This window comes from Lathyrus oleraceus, chromosome 1, assembly GCF_024323335.1.
Source record: "Lathyrus oleraceus cultivar Zhongwan6 chromosome 1, CAAS_Psat_ZW6_1.0, whole genome shotgun sequence".
In the NCBI taxonomy this organism is placed as follows: domain Eukaryota; kingdom Viridiplantae; phylum Streptophyta; class Magnoliopsida; order Fabales; family Fabaceae; genus Lathyrus; species Lathyrus oleraceus.
Window position 1 is genome coordinate 288,600,938 of NC_066579.1, and position 14,688 is coordinate 288,615,625.

At 39.0% G+C, this 14,688-nt stretch overlaps 1 pseudogene; it reads left to right on the plus strand.

Moving 5' to 3' along the window:
- Positions 1-14,124: 14,124 nt before the first annotated feature.
- LOC127116454 (uncharacterized) lies at positions 14,125-14,224 on the plus strand (annotated as a pseudogene).
- Positions 14,225-14,688: the final 464 nt, after the last annotated feature.

Genomic DNA, 14,688 nt, shown 5'->3' on the forward strand with positions numbered 1-14,688 from the left:
CTCAATGAAGAACATGGTAAAATTTCCAAATGATAATACTCTAGCAGCTGAAGGTATTGGTGATGTTCTGATTATGAGGAAAGATGGCAAGAGGTCAGTAAATTCTAATGTACTATACATACCATGCATGAAAAGAAATTTGCTCAGCAAGGAAGTTGGTCAAAAGAACTACAAAGAGTCAATCGAAGACAAGATGGTGACAGTTCTCGACTCAGGTGGAAGGTTAATCTTGAAGGCTCTAATGTCTCAGAATAGAACCTTCTGGATTGAACTTAATATGATGGAGCACAAGTGCCTTGTAAATGATGATACCAGGGATGAATGGATATGACACTATATACTTGGTCATCTCAATTTCAAAGACATCAGAGATATAAAAAGAATAAATATGGTTTCAGGGTTACAAAAAATCAATATATTCCAAATAAAGTGTGTGAGGAATGTGTGCAGACGAAGCAACGCAAGAATAACTTTTGCAAGGATGGAGGAAGCAACTCGAAGGCAATTTTTGAAATCATATACTCGAATGTATGTGGTCCTATCTAGGTGGATTAGATTGGAGGTAACAGATACTTTATCACATTCATAGATGATTTCAGTAGAAAAATTGAACTTACCTGATCAAGAAGAAAAGTGCAGTGATTGAGGTATTTGCCAAGTTTAAATCTATGGTCGAAAGACAAAGTGGTAGAAAGCTCAAGATTCTGAGGACTGATGGTGGTGGAGAATATGTGTCGAAAGACTTCGACATGTTATGTGAGAAATAAGGGATTGTGCATGAGGTGGTGTCATCCTACACTCCACAACAGAATGGAATTGCAGAAGGAATAATAGAACCATTATGAATATGGTGAGAAGTATGTTAAAAGGCAAGCATCTACCCAAATAATTATGGCGAAAAATTGTGTCGACAACAACATATATTTTGAACATATGTCCGACGAAGAAGTTATATGGAATCACGCCAAAAGAATGTTGGTCTGGTGTCAAGCCTAGCTTTAGTCATCTGAAAGTATTTGGATTTATATCACATAGACATGTGTCTGATCAGTTGAGAACAAAACTTGATGACAAGTCGAATCAGATGATCCTAATAGAATATCATTCAACTGGAGGTTTTAAGTTGTTTGATCTAGTGGACAAGCAAGTAGTGATCAGTAGGGGCGCAATCATAGATGAGCTTAAGGAATGGGATTAGACTGAAAATGTCAAGAAAGTGAAGTCGAAAGATAAGTTCGACAAGAAGAAGTCAAAGGTCAAGCAAGCACAGACGTACCTCAAAGGACAAAATGCATGCCTGCAAGGTTGTAAGAATGTGTGATTACATCAAATGATGTGGTCGATGATAAAGGTGAGCTGGTACACTATGCTTTCTATGCAAATGTCGAACCAGTCAATGCAGCTGAAACATTAAAGAATTCAAAATGGGTGGAAGAAATGAATGAGGAACTGGAGTCCATCGAAGTCAACAACATTTGGTCACTTGTCGAATTGCCTCAAGGCAAGAGGGAAATTGATGTGAAGTGGGTATACAAGGTGAATTTGAATCCCAAAGGATAAGTAACTCGACATAAGGCAAGACTTGTGGCAAAAGGATTTTGTTAGGTTGTGTGTTTTGTGATTGGCATCATTTTTTAAAAACAAGTGAAATAGAAAGATGTTGGGCAAGATGTCTTGACATGCTTGTACGAAATTATGGCGTCTTGTGGTTTTACATTCTTAGAAGATCTATTTTTTAGCGTGAGATTAGTGAAGATTCATTGTTGATTTGGTTCATGCATTATGCAGTTCAAAGTGCATTTTCAGAAGCTCAAAGATTGGTTCCAACTGTGCAATGTTTCCTAAGAATGGTTGTCAAAACATTTAAGGAGACATTAGATTTGATCAGATATGATTTGATTATTTTAGCCGAAAGACGATGTTGTTCTGGGGCTATTTAAAGAACGATTATAAACCTAAGAATGCATTGAAGTTGCGCATGAGACAATCTTTGTTAGGGTTTAGTGTGTTCATTATTTTCGTGAGCCTTTCTTGTATCACTTAGATACTTGAATTTGACTGAGTTTTTGAGTTGTAATTGTGAATTACTCATAAGATTTTAAGCAAGAGTGGATTATGTTTCATTGGAAATGTGTCTTCTGTTTATTGTTAGAAATTGATATCACTGTTGTGTGATTGAAGGGAAGTGAGAAGGGTCTCATATCTAGAAGATTCTTAGATAGAAATTCCAAGGGTCATGATTGAAGGAGAAGAGTGATCCAAAACGCAGCGGAATTTAAAATTTCTCCTTTAGTGATCCTTACGAATGGGCATGATCAGTGATAGAATCGTTACCTCTTGTGGCGATTATAACCTTTGATGCAGATCTACGGAGCGATCACGAACGTTGAACGATGACAACGTCTCTACTCAGTCCACACGAACGGATTCCTTCAATCTCAGTGCTAGCTGCTACGAATGAAGGCTTTGAATGAGAGAGAGGGAGAAACGAAATTGCAACTGCACAAATGCTTCTACATAAGGGTTCTATTTATAGAACCACTTGTGTGGGCTGCAAGCTAAAAAGCCCACTCAAGTGTATATGGCCCATATCTTATAATATGCCAAAATCACTTAAGCGCGTGGTACCTTACCATATTTCGTATTCTACTTAAGTACACCGTACCTTATGATGTTATACAATTCACTTAAGTGCACCGTACATTACGATATTCCTTAGTTACTCTATCTCTCATCAATCCGTCCTTTTGTGTGTGACCCTGTAGGTTTTCACAGCATTGACAATTATATTAAATCATGTATTTAACATAATAAATAGTGAGCGGTATCTAGCAACACATCACTGCTACCCAAGACACGAAAATGTCATGTGATCTGACAAATCCTTTTATGATAATACTTATGTATAAAATTACCCTTTTGCCCTTATGTCTATGTTGAACACAAGACATAGACTATGTCATCCTTGTCCAGTTCAATATTGGGCCCATTGATCGCTCGACTGGGTGAGTCGAGAATGGGATACAAACTGCAAGTGCACAGTTCTATCGCGTAGTTTTAAAAGATATCGATCCCACAGGGACTTATGAATCGATATACCGTTATCTAAAGTTACTACGTAAATCTAAGGTGAAGATGTTTGATTGTTTGGGGAAAAACTAAGAGCTAAACTAATGTCTAGATTAAATATTAATAAAACGGATATCGGTATGTAATTCGTCAAAACTAGGGAATCAAGTCTTTGTCGGTTTCTTGGTTTTAAAATGAATCGTTTCGGTTAACTTTATTGGTTAAAGGTTCTATCTCAAACTCTCGCTCTGTTGAATAAACCATGATTTTATATTAATGCTGCTGTCACTTATAATTAAGTCAAAAACCATATTTTGAAAACAATAAAGTTGCAGAAACTCTTTTTAAGAAAATACTGACCGTTTTAAACACCCTTATCTCAAACTCTCGCTCTGTTGACTTAGGTTATATAATTAAATCCAAATGCTTAACTCTCGTCCTCACATTCAATCTTTAAAAATACTTTTTGGAAAAGGTCAGAATTTAATTAACTCTAAAACTTGCTCTCGCCCTGATCTAGAATTAATGCCTAACTTACACTGTCCAGTTAAAATCTCAAACTCTCGCTCTATTGATTTTAACTTCTTTATGTCTTTTACTTTTGTAAAAAATCTTGTTATTAAACCTGTAAGTTGAGACCATAAAAGATTGATTTTGATTTTAAGTTTAGATAGACCGACTCAGTCTCGATCCCTTATTCTGCTTACTTTACATACCGATACCTAGGCAAATTAGCCAGACATGCTAAATAAACAAGAATTTATATCATGCATAAACAGACTCATTCCAGGCAGGCAATATGAATAAACAATAGAATAAAACATTAAAAAATTAAATAACAATTAAAGAACCTGAATGCGTAATACAATGGTCTTGAACACTCCACCACAAGCCGGTAGGATTTGTTCTTCGATTCTTCAATTAAGCAGTAAAATAAATCAAGGAAATAAAACTCGAATATAACGTAAGGTTAAATCCGGTATAAAGTTGCACAGTAGTTTCCGGTGTAGAAACTATTACGCGAAAAAATATCTAAAAGCTAAAAACGGGAAAGATAAATTGCAAGGGAAAAGAGAAAGTAAAGCTTGCAAAAGAAATAAATAAAATGAACAATGCTGGAAAGGAAGAGAAATAAGCAAAGGCGTGAAAGGAAAATTTGGCAGAGCTTCCGCAAAACTGAGCGTGCAAAAACTCCCCTTTCGGCAAAGAGAGGAGATGGCTATTTATAATAGCCTTGGTAACTGCATTCCGTTCCCTACGAGTCTTCAGCATGGCTAAATACACGGCTTGGGAATAGGACACGAAGTCCTCAACGTTACTTCCATTCTTCTGAGAGCGTAACTTGCGCCAAAAAGCTAGTGGACTGGTGTGACGCTCGTCACACCATGTGTGACGTCCGTCACAAGGCTACTTCGCGTGACGCTCGTCACAACCCTTGTGACGCCCGTCACAGGGGCAACGTGCGCTTTCTTTTGGGCTGGGCTTGGTCTTGGTTATTTTTTCCTTTTTATTGCTTTTTACACCTCCTTTTCTTCCCTTTTTCACTTTTGCTTCAAAATGGGTACCTGATGTAAATAGAAAAGAAATACTGCATAATATCTGATAAAATGGGATAAATTAAAGTAAATGATAATATAATCTAATTAAATTAAGTCTTAAAATGTGATATAATTTCATGTTATCAAACTCCCCCATACTTAAATCTTTGCTTGTCCTCAAGCAAAATTCAGTATAGAACTTGTTAAAAGTTTTAGCCAGATGAAATTTCAAAGCACACATCAATTCGTACTAGGTTGCGAATTGATTTTTGTTTAGGAGGACTTGAGTTTAATCTTGACATCAACAACCACCGTTACAACTTAGATAACCCTACCTTATGCAAATCAGTTCAAGTACCCTATGATAGCTATCCTGGTTCCTTTAGTCTTATTTTACCCGTTTTCATTCTAGCGAAATCACATTAAGCCCTTTATCTTTTCGCGCACATAGTGGAGTAACCGGTTAGTGATTATGATCCGCTTTTAGCTAGAAGTTCTGGTACATAAGTCGGATAACTTCATTGTTCAGTCCATTGCAAATTGCGGGGGATCGAACCGTAGTCCGCCCTACCAAGTTCAGTACCAGATTCCTACTGAACCAACTCATAATGGATCTTTCATATTGTGTTTTTGCATGATCTGCAACCTTTAGATTAAATGATCTGGTAAGGATCACCTAATTTAATTAGTGCATTTCTTGATATATTTATATATTTTAGGTTACTTTGGGGATCATTCACTTATATTCATCGGCTCTCCACGTAGTTTGCTATTAAGATGGTGCTGACTTCTGTATAAACTACTTGGGGTTGCCATAGAACTAAAAGTTCAAGGAATTGGTATAATAGGTACTTATCCTGATCTAACATGTTGAGGTTCTCAGAGCGTTGTTACGGTAATGGTTTTGTTTTGATCTCACTCAAGTTTTATAAAGTAAGCAACCTTTATACTTATTGGGTGTGTTAAAATTTTTGTTATGGCTCAGGAAATTGAGGGGAATAGATAATAGAAAATTTTCACACTTAGGAACTTAACTTAAAATAATTTTTTTTTTTTTTTTATTGGGGAAAGAAAAGGGAAATAACGATGAAAGGGAAAAGGGAAATAACGATGAAAGGGAGAGTACATACTTGAAAAATGAGAATGGAAAGAATATTGTTTCCCCCCATACTTAAACTAAACATTGTCCTCAATGTTTTAAGGAAATGAAATACAAGATGGAAAGGAAAAAGAAAAATAACAACTAAGGCTGCCTTCCGCCTCTGGTTCTTGGACCTGGTGATCTTTGACGTATGTCTAAGTTGTCGAACCTGCTAAACAACTCAGTAAATCGCTGGTCGGTTATGGCATTCCGAGCATCCTGTTGCTGTTGCATTTGACGCATCATCTGCATCATCTCTGTATTCTGTGCCTGCATTCCATCGATAGCATCCATAATGTCATCGTTGGTCGCAGGCCTTCGTCGTCGACGACGTTGGGAGGATGGGCCGGCTGCATTACTGGAAGGGTTTAGCGGGACTGATTGTTGTGTTGGCGGATGATCACCTTGTTCCATTTCTTCAAACTCATCTGTTTGCTGGTTTGTTTGTGAAGGCTCGGTGGTTGCAGGAGCGCTAAGATCGTAGAGGTGGCGGTCGGGGTTTGTGACATCAGTTAGGGTGGTATTGGGTAGCACAACACTCGGGACTGCTTGGTTGTTCACCATAAGATAATAGCCTCCGCCTACTCTGTTTTTAATCAGGCGGCTGGAGCGGCAATAGCTGATATCCATAGACAGGGGAGGTAGGGATTCTAAAGTTTGGAGTTTATCCCCTAGGTTCAGGCCAAGTGCTATGGAGGTTATTAATCCACCAATTATAAAGGGTTGCCGGCCTCTAGCACATAAGGTGCGGATATGATGAAAGAGAAAAGAGGCGGCGTTTACCTGAGCATCCGATTCGAAAACGCACTGGAGGAAAAATAACTCCTTTGAGTTGACCTTACTGTTGTTTGGTCTTCCAAAAAGTGTGTTTTGCAGGATACGGAGAAAATAACGGATGGTGGGGTTATGGATGTGGGAGAGAAGGAGTTCTTCCCAGTTGTAGGTATTTATACCGGAAATTTTCTTAAAAAGATCGAAAACTAGAACTGTGTTCCAGTTTGAGGTTGGAGGGATTCTGGCATGCAGCAGACCTTCTGTGGGAATTGTAGCATGGCACTCAATTGGCGTTGGGTTAGAGAGTACTCGGTGTTAAACATACGGAAGGTTGCGGTACCGGTCAGAAATTCACCTTCACCGGCGGGAGTGGTGTAGTCGTAAGAACTTAGGAATTCTAAGGTTAGGGAAGGGTAGGTGGGTTGGTTATGGGTGCAAAGGAAGGTTAAATCGGCTTTACGGAGCATCCACTCGATACCTTGGAGTAAGCCCAATTGTTGTAAACAAGTTAAATCGGGGTACCTGGTGGAAGCGACGCCTCGCTGTTGGAAGCGCTCGAATTGCTCTTGCTGATAGTTGTCATCTCCGGATCGGAAGATGATATTTCCGAAATTTTGATTTCCCGCCATTGTGATGAATTTTTTGAAGGGATGATTTGGAAAGGAAAAGAAGTGTATTTGATATGAGAGAATTGTTTTGTGGTGAATGAAGGAAGTTTTGGTAGGTATTTATAGGAGAAGGATTGGAAGGTAGAAAGAAAAAGTGGTTGAAAAGTAATTAAGTGTGGTAAATGAAAAATGAATGGGGAATGTAAAAATTAAAGTGTAACGTTCGTCTCCAACGGCTCCTTAACGTTCACTTGTCTGAAGGGTGTTACGCTCGTCACAGGGGTGTGACGTTCGTAACAGGCGTTTTGCGTGCCGTTCGTCATGGAGTGTGTGACGCTCGTCACACCTCCTTTTTGGCAAGGCTTCAGTGGCGCTTCACAGAATTACTTTGTAGCGTATTTTAATGTTTCATTTTGCTTATGATCATTTTTAGTATGCAATTTTAATGCATTGTGCACGCTTACTTGCTTTGTATAATAATAATAATAGGTAACAACAGTAGAGCATAATAGTCATTGCATAATAAAATTAATTAAACAGCTTCAATAAAAATGATCATAATGTATTACAGGGAAGGAAAATAATGAAATGAAATAGAAATAAACATGAATTCAAACAACATTAATGAAAAAATCTAGCCTAAAACTAAATAACTTAAGAAAGAAATATAACTAAATTCCATCTATCTTCGGATCTCTGGCCGGAGGAGCAAAAGAGTTAACATGATGCCGTAACATACGTAACTGACTTGCCGTGCTGCTCATGTATTCTAGGATTTCAAGTCTCAAGTTATGGAAATCTTCCCTGAGGGCGTCTTGCTCTGACATCAAGGCTTCAATGACTGTTTTAATATCTGTTCCTGGCATATGATGTCGGAGATCAGGCATGACTGATTCTTCGGTCAGGACAGGCTGAGGAGGAGGATCAATATCATAGTAGCCGGAAGGTGTCTGAGGGTCAGATTCAGCAAGAGAGATATGGTCAACATAGTGCTCATAGTCGTCACAAATCTCATAATCCTGGATGGATTCAGTGGATCCAGCCGGAGTTGGGGTTTCATTCAGGTTATAGAGCCAGTTCCTTTGATTATGAACACTAGTTCTAGGATCGGGCATGGTGAATAGGCAGAGAACCTGGTTATCAATAATAAGCTCGAACTCATCAGACCCTATGTTTGCTATAAACATAGTGTTGAAGAGGAAGGGTATACTCATAGTAGTAATGCCACAAAAAGGGTTAAGGTCAAGCATAGGCTGACGTAGTCCAATAGCATTACCTATCATAGTGATCAAACCGCCTATTCTAATGGGTGCTCGCTCATCCTGGATAAGGTGGTCCAAATTAGCTAACATAAAAGTAGCACCGTTTACTGGACGGTTCTGGGAAGCACAAAATATGATGAAGAGTTCATCACGTGAAACTGAAGTACTATTTGGCTTCTTCCCAAATAAAGTGTGGGTCAGGATCTTATGGAAATAGCGAAAAGCCGGGTTATGTATGTTTCCAGAGAGAAACTCATGTTCTTCAGGCTCATCATTTCCAGTCAGCTTACCCCAAAAGTGTTCAAGCTCTCTATATTCAAAAAGTTCTTCCTGGCTTACAGTGAATGTATCAAAGGAGGTAGGAAAACCCAAAAGGTTGGTGAAGTCTCTAATATTAAATTGGTATTCCATATTGAACATTCTGAACTGGATAAAACCTCTGCTAATTCCTTTTCCATGGCTAGGTAGATAGATTAATGAACTAAGGAATTCTAATGTGAGTCTCCGGTAGGTGGTGAAATGTCTCAGGATAGGGGAGGTCTCCCATCCTATCTGATTCAGCAAAAACAGGACACTCTGTCTCAGTCCAAGGGCAGTCATAGCCCAATCATCAGCATATAAACTAGGTAGCATCTCTCTAGCGGCTAGTTCTTCAAACTTTTGTTTCTGAGCCATTCCTCTGAACTTGATACCCATATGATCAAAATGTCCCATCTGGTTAGTGTTAACTAGAGAAAAGAAACATGAGTTTAAGTCAGGATTTGGCCAAATGCCGAAAGAAGAAAAGAATTATTATTATTATATATATATTTTTTTTTTCTTTTTGAATAAATCAATAATGAATACTAAATAGAAATTAAAAGAATAATTAAGAGAAAAATAGGGAAATGATAATAATAATAAAATAATAAAATAACAAATTAGTTTTGTGGGTTGTCTCCCACTAAGCGCTTTGTTTAAATGTCGCAAGCTCGACAAAGAAACTGTTAAATATAGTCTATGAGTCCTGGGGCGTTTCGTCTAAGTGTAGAATTTGCGAATCCTCGTTGGTTTCCGCATAGTGATAATGTTTCAGACGTTGCCCGTTTACGGTGAACGGTTCTGTAGATTGTCCTTTTATTTCTACCGCTCCACTGGGAAAGATTTTAGTGATATGAAAAGGTCCTGACCATCTGGATCGTAGTTTTCCCGGAATAACTTTAGTCTAGAGTTAAATAAAAGTACTGCGTCGCCTTGCTTGAAGACTTTCCTTGATATACGCTTGTCATGCCATTGTTTTGTTCTTTCTTTATAGATTTTGGCATTTTCATAGGCGTCTCTTCTGAGTTCCTCTAATTCGTTTATGTCAAGGATTCTCTTTTCACCGGCGGCTTTATAATTCAAATTTAAATTTCTAATAGCCCAATAGGCTTTATGTTCTAATTCTACCGGGAGGTGACAGGATTTTCCATAAATGAGCTTAAATGGGGTCGTCCCTATGGGAGTTTTATAAGCAGTTCGGTATGCCCATAAAGCTTCCGGTAATTTCAATGACCAATCTTTCCTTGAAGTGGCGACCGTTTTTTCTAGTATTTGCTTGATTTCTCTGTTAGATACTTCCACTTGTCCACTGGTTTGAGGGTGGTAAGGTGTTGCTATCCTATGTCTCACTCCATATTTAAGTAGTAGTTTTTCGAGTACCTTGGATATAAAGTGTGATCCACCATCACTGACTACTATTCTTGGGATGCCAAATCTCGGAAATATTATATTTTTAAAGAGTCTAGTTACTACTCGGGTGTCATTTGTTGGAGAAGCTATAGCTTCGATCCATTTTGATACGTAGTCAACTGCCACGAGTATGTATTTGTTACCGAAAGAGGATGGAAAGGGTCCCATGAAGTCTATCCCCCACACGTCAAAAATCTCTACTTCCAAAATACCTTTTTGTGGCATCTCGTCACGTCTAGATATGTTTCCCGTGCGTTGACATCTGTCACACTCCTTAATAGCCGCATGTACGTCCTTCCATATAGTTGGCCAATAAAAGCCAGCTTGTAGGATTTTAGAGCAGGTCTTGGATGTACTTGTGTGACCACCATAAGGCGCAGAGTGACAGTGTTGGATTATATTTTCTACCTCTTCTTCGGGTATACATCGACGGAAAATACCATCGGGGCCTCTTTTGAAAAGTAAGGGATCATCCCAGTAATAGTGTTTTATGTCGTGGAAGAATCGTTTCTTCTGCTGGTAAGATAAAGTAGGTGGAACTATTCCGGCAGCTAAATAATTGACTAGATCAGCGTACCATGGTATGACAGATATAGCTAAGGTGGTTTCTACTTGCATGTCGGAGTTGTTCTCTTCCAAAGTAGCTATGAGTTTATCATACGAGAAATCATCATTAATGGATGTTCTTTCTGGTTCAAGGTTCTCAAGTCTAGAGAGGTGGTCTGCTACTACGTTTTCAGTTCCTTTCTTGTCCTTGATTTCTAAGTCGAATTCTTGTAGTAACAGGATCCATCTTAGGAGTCTAGGTTTAGCATCCTTTTTTGTTAAAAGGTACCTGATAGCAGCGTGATCAGTGTAAACTATTATTTTGGCTCCTACCAAGTAAGAACGAAATTTATCTAGCGCAAATACCACTGCTAGGAGTTCTTTCTCGGTTGTGGCATAATTCATCTGCGCTTCATCCAGGGTTCTGCTAGCGTAATATATAACGTGAAGCTTTTTATCCTTTCTTTGTCCTAAAACAGCACCTACAGCATAATCACTGGCATCGCACATTATTTCGAATGGTTCATTCCAGTCTGGTGTCTGCATAATGGGTGCGGAGATCAATGCTTGTTTAAGAGTTTGAAATGCTTTTAAACAGTTATCGTCGAATATGAATTCAGCATCTTTCATCAACAGTCCGGTTAAGGGTTTAGTTATCTTAGAGAAGTCTTTGATGAATCGTCGGTAAAAACCGGCGTGTCCTAAAAAGCTTCGTACTTCTCTCACGGTTCTTGGGGGTTGAAGATTTTCGATTACCTCTATTTTGGCTTTGTCTACTTCAATTCCTCTGTTCGAGATGATGTGTCCTAAAACAATTCCTTCTTGTACCATAAAGTGGCACTTTTCCCAATTAAGTACTAAGTTTACTTTTACACATCGCTCCAGAACTCTTTCCAGGTTTTCAAGGCATTCTTCGAAACTTTGTCCGTATACAGAAAAGTCATCCATGAATACTTCCATGATGTTTTCGAGAAAGTCGGCGAATATTGCCATCATGCATCTTTGAAAAGTTGCAGGGGCATTACACAGACCAAAACGACATTCGTCTATACGCGAAGGTACCAAAAGGGCATGTGAATGTTGTCTTTTCTTGGTCATCAGGGTGAATTGGTATTTGAAAGAAGCCTGAATAACCGTCTAAATAACAGAAATGTGAATGTTTAGCTAATCGTTCTAACATTTGGTCAATGAATGGTAAAGGGAAATGATCTTTTCGGGTTGCTTTGTTTAGTTTCCTATAATCAATGCACATTCTCCATCCCGATTCGATTCGTTTAGTTATAGTTTCTCCTTTTTCGTTTTCAATAACGGTTATGCCTCCTTTCTTGGGTACAACGTGTACAGGACTAACCCATTTGCTATCAGATATAGGATATATAATACCTGCTTCTAATAACTTGGTTATTTCTTTCTTTACTACCTCACTTAGGATCGGATTTAGTCTTCTCTGGTGTTCCCTAGAGGTTTTACAGTCTTCTTCTAACATGATGCGGTGCATACAAATAGAAGGGCTTATTCCTTTAAGATCGGTGATGTGGTATCCTAGTGCAGTTGGATATTTTCTTAAGATATGTAGGAGTTTTTCTGTTTCGAGTCTTCCTAGTTCTGCATTAACTATCACAGGTCGTTCAAGTTCTAAGTCTAGGAATTCATATCTCAGATTTTTGGGAAGTGTTTTCAAATCAGGGGTTGGTTTGTTAAGACACTGCGTAGGGTCCGGTGTTATTGCTAGGCATTGTTTAGATTTGTCCTCTAAAAGATAGTCTGATGGTTTGTCTTCTCCTGACTCTGCTTCTTTTATGCATTCATCGATGATATCCATGAAGTAACATGTATCTTCTATTGCAGGTGCTTTCAAGAATTGGGAAAGAATGAATTCAATTTTTTCTTCACCTACTTCGAAGGTGAGTCGTCCTCGTTTTATGTCTATGATTGCACCGGCAGTTGCTAAGAATGGTCTTCCTAGTATAATAGGTGTCGTATCATCTTCTCTAATGTCCATAATTGTGAAGTCAGTGGGAATGTAAAACTGACCTATGCGTACGGGAACGTTTTCAAGGATTCCTACAGGATATTTGATGGAACGATCTGCTAATTGCACAGACATTTTGGTCGGTCTTAATTCTCCCATCTCCAGTTTCTTACATATGGATAAGGGCATAACGCTAATTCCGGCTCCTAAATCGCATAGGGCTTTGTCGATGACAAATTTTCCTATGTGACAGGGTATAGAGAAGCTACCCGGATCCTTGAGTTTAGGGGGCATGTTTTGGATTATAGCGCTACATTCGGCAGGGAGTGTAACGGTTTCGCTATCCTCAAGTTTCCTCTTATTAGAAAGAATTTCTTTTAAGAATTTAGCATATGAGGGCATCTGCGTAATAGCTTCGGTAAACGGAATTGTAACGTTTAATTGTTCAAGGAGATCAACAAATTTTCTAAATTGGCCTACATCTTTGGTTTTAACAAGCCTTTGAGGGTAAGGTATAGGTGGTTTGTAAGGTGGTGGAGGTACATAAGGTTCCTTCTTTTCTAGGGTTTCCTTATTACTCTCTTCCTTTTCCTTAGGTTCACTTTCCTCAGTGGATTTCTCAGGGTTTTGGTTTTCTATCCTTGGGTCAGACGGTCCTTCCACTTCCGTTCCACTTCTCAATATAATTGCATGAGCTTGGCTTCTCGGATTGGGTTGGGGCTGTCCAGGGAATGTACCAGTTGGTGCAGCGGTAGGTGCTTGTTGTTGAGCTACTTGAGATATTTGCGTTTCCAGCATTTTGTTATGGGTAGCCAAGGCATCTACTTTGCTTGCTAGTTGTTTAAGTTGTTCGCCAGTGTGTATGTTCTGGTTTAAGAAATCTTTATTGGTTTGTTGTTGGGAAGCTATAAAGTTTTCCATCATGATTTCCAAGTTGGATTTTCTAGGGGTATTATTGTTAGGATTCGGTTTCTGATATCCTGGAGGTATAGATGGGGCTTGATTTGGAGACTGTCCAGGTGCGTATAAAGCATTATTACTCTTATATGAGAAGTTTGGATGGTTCTTCCAATTTGGATTATAGGTATTCGAATAGGGGCTTCCTTGAGCATAGTTTACTTGCTCTGTTTGGATTCCAGTCAAGAGTTGACATTCCGCAGGAGTGTGGCCTTGGATTCCACAGACCTCGCAATTCTGAGTTATAGCAACCACGGCTGCTGGAGGTGATACGTTTAAACTTTCAATCTTCTGGACCAAAGCATCCACTTTTGCATTGACGTGATCAAGGTTACTTATCTCGTACATGCCAGTTTTCGGTTGAGGTTTTTCCACTGTTGTTCGTTCGGTTCCCCACTGATAGTGGTTTTGGGCCATGCTCTCGATAAGCTGGTAAGCATCAGCGTAAGGTTTGTTCATTAGTGCACCACCTGCAGCGGCGTCTATTGTTAACCTTGTGTTGTATAAGAGACCATTATAAAATGTGTGAATTACTAACCAGTCTTCCAAACCATGGTGTGGGCAAAGTCTCATCATGTCTTTGTATCTTTCCCATGCTTCGAAAAGAGACTCGTTGTCTTTCTGTTTAAATCCGTTTATCTGGGCTCTTAACATAGCTGTTTTGCTTGGTGGAAAATATCGGGCAAGAAAAACTTTCTTCAACTCGTTCCATGTGGTGACTGAGTTGGAAGGAAGAGATTGAAGCCATCTTCTAGCGCTATCTCTTAATGAGAAAGGAAAAAGACGAAGTCGAATTGCCTCTGAAGTGACACCATTAGCTTTAACAGTATCAGCGTATTGGACAAATACGGACAAATGAAGGTTTGGATCTTCGGTAAGATTTCCAGAGAATTGGTTCTGTTGCACAGCCTGCAACAACGAAGGTTTATGTTCAAAGTTGTTTGCTTCGATTGCGGGCGGAGCAATACTTGAATGCGGTTCATCTTGCGATGGAGCGGCGTAATCTCTAAGAGCACGAGTTGGTTCTGCCATCTCGGTTAAAGAAGGAAAATCTTTGAGATCAGGAAGGTCTATAGGAGGGAGATTGTTTTCAGCACGATATTCCCGAATT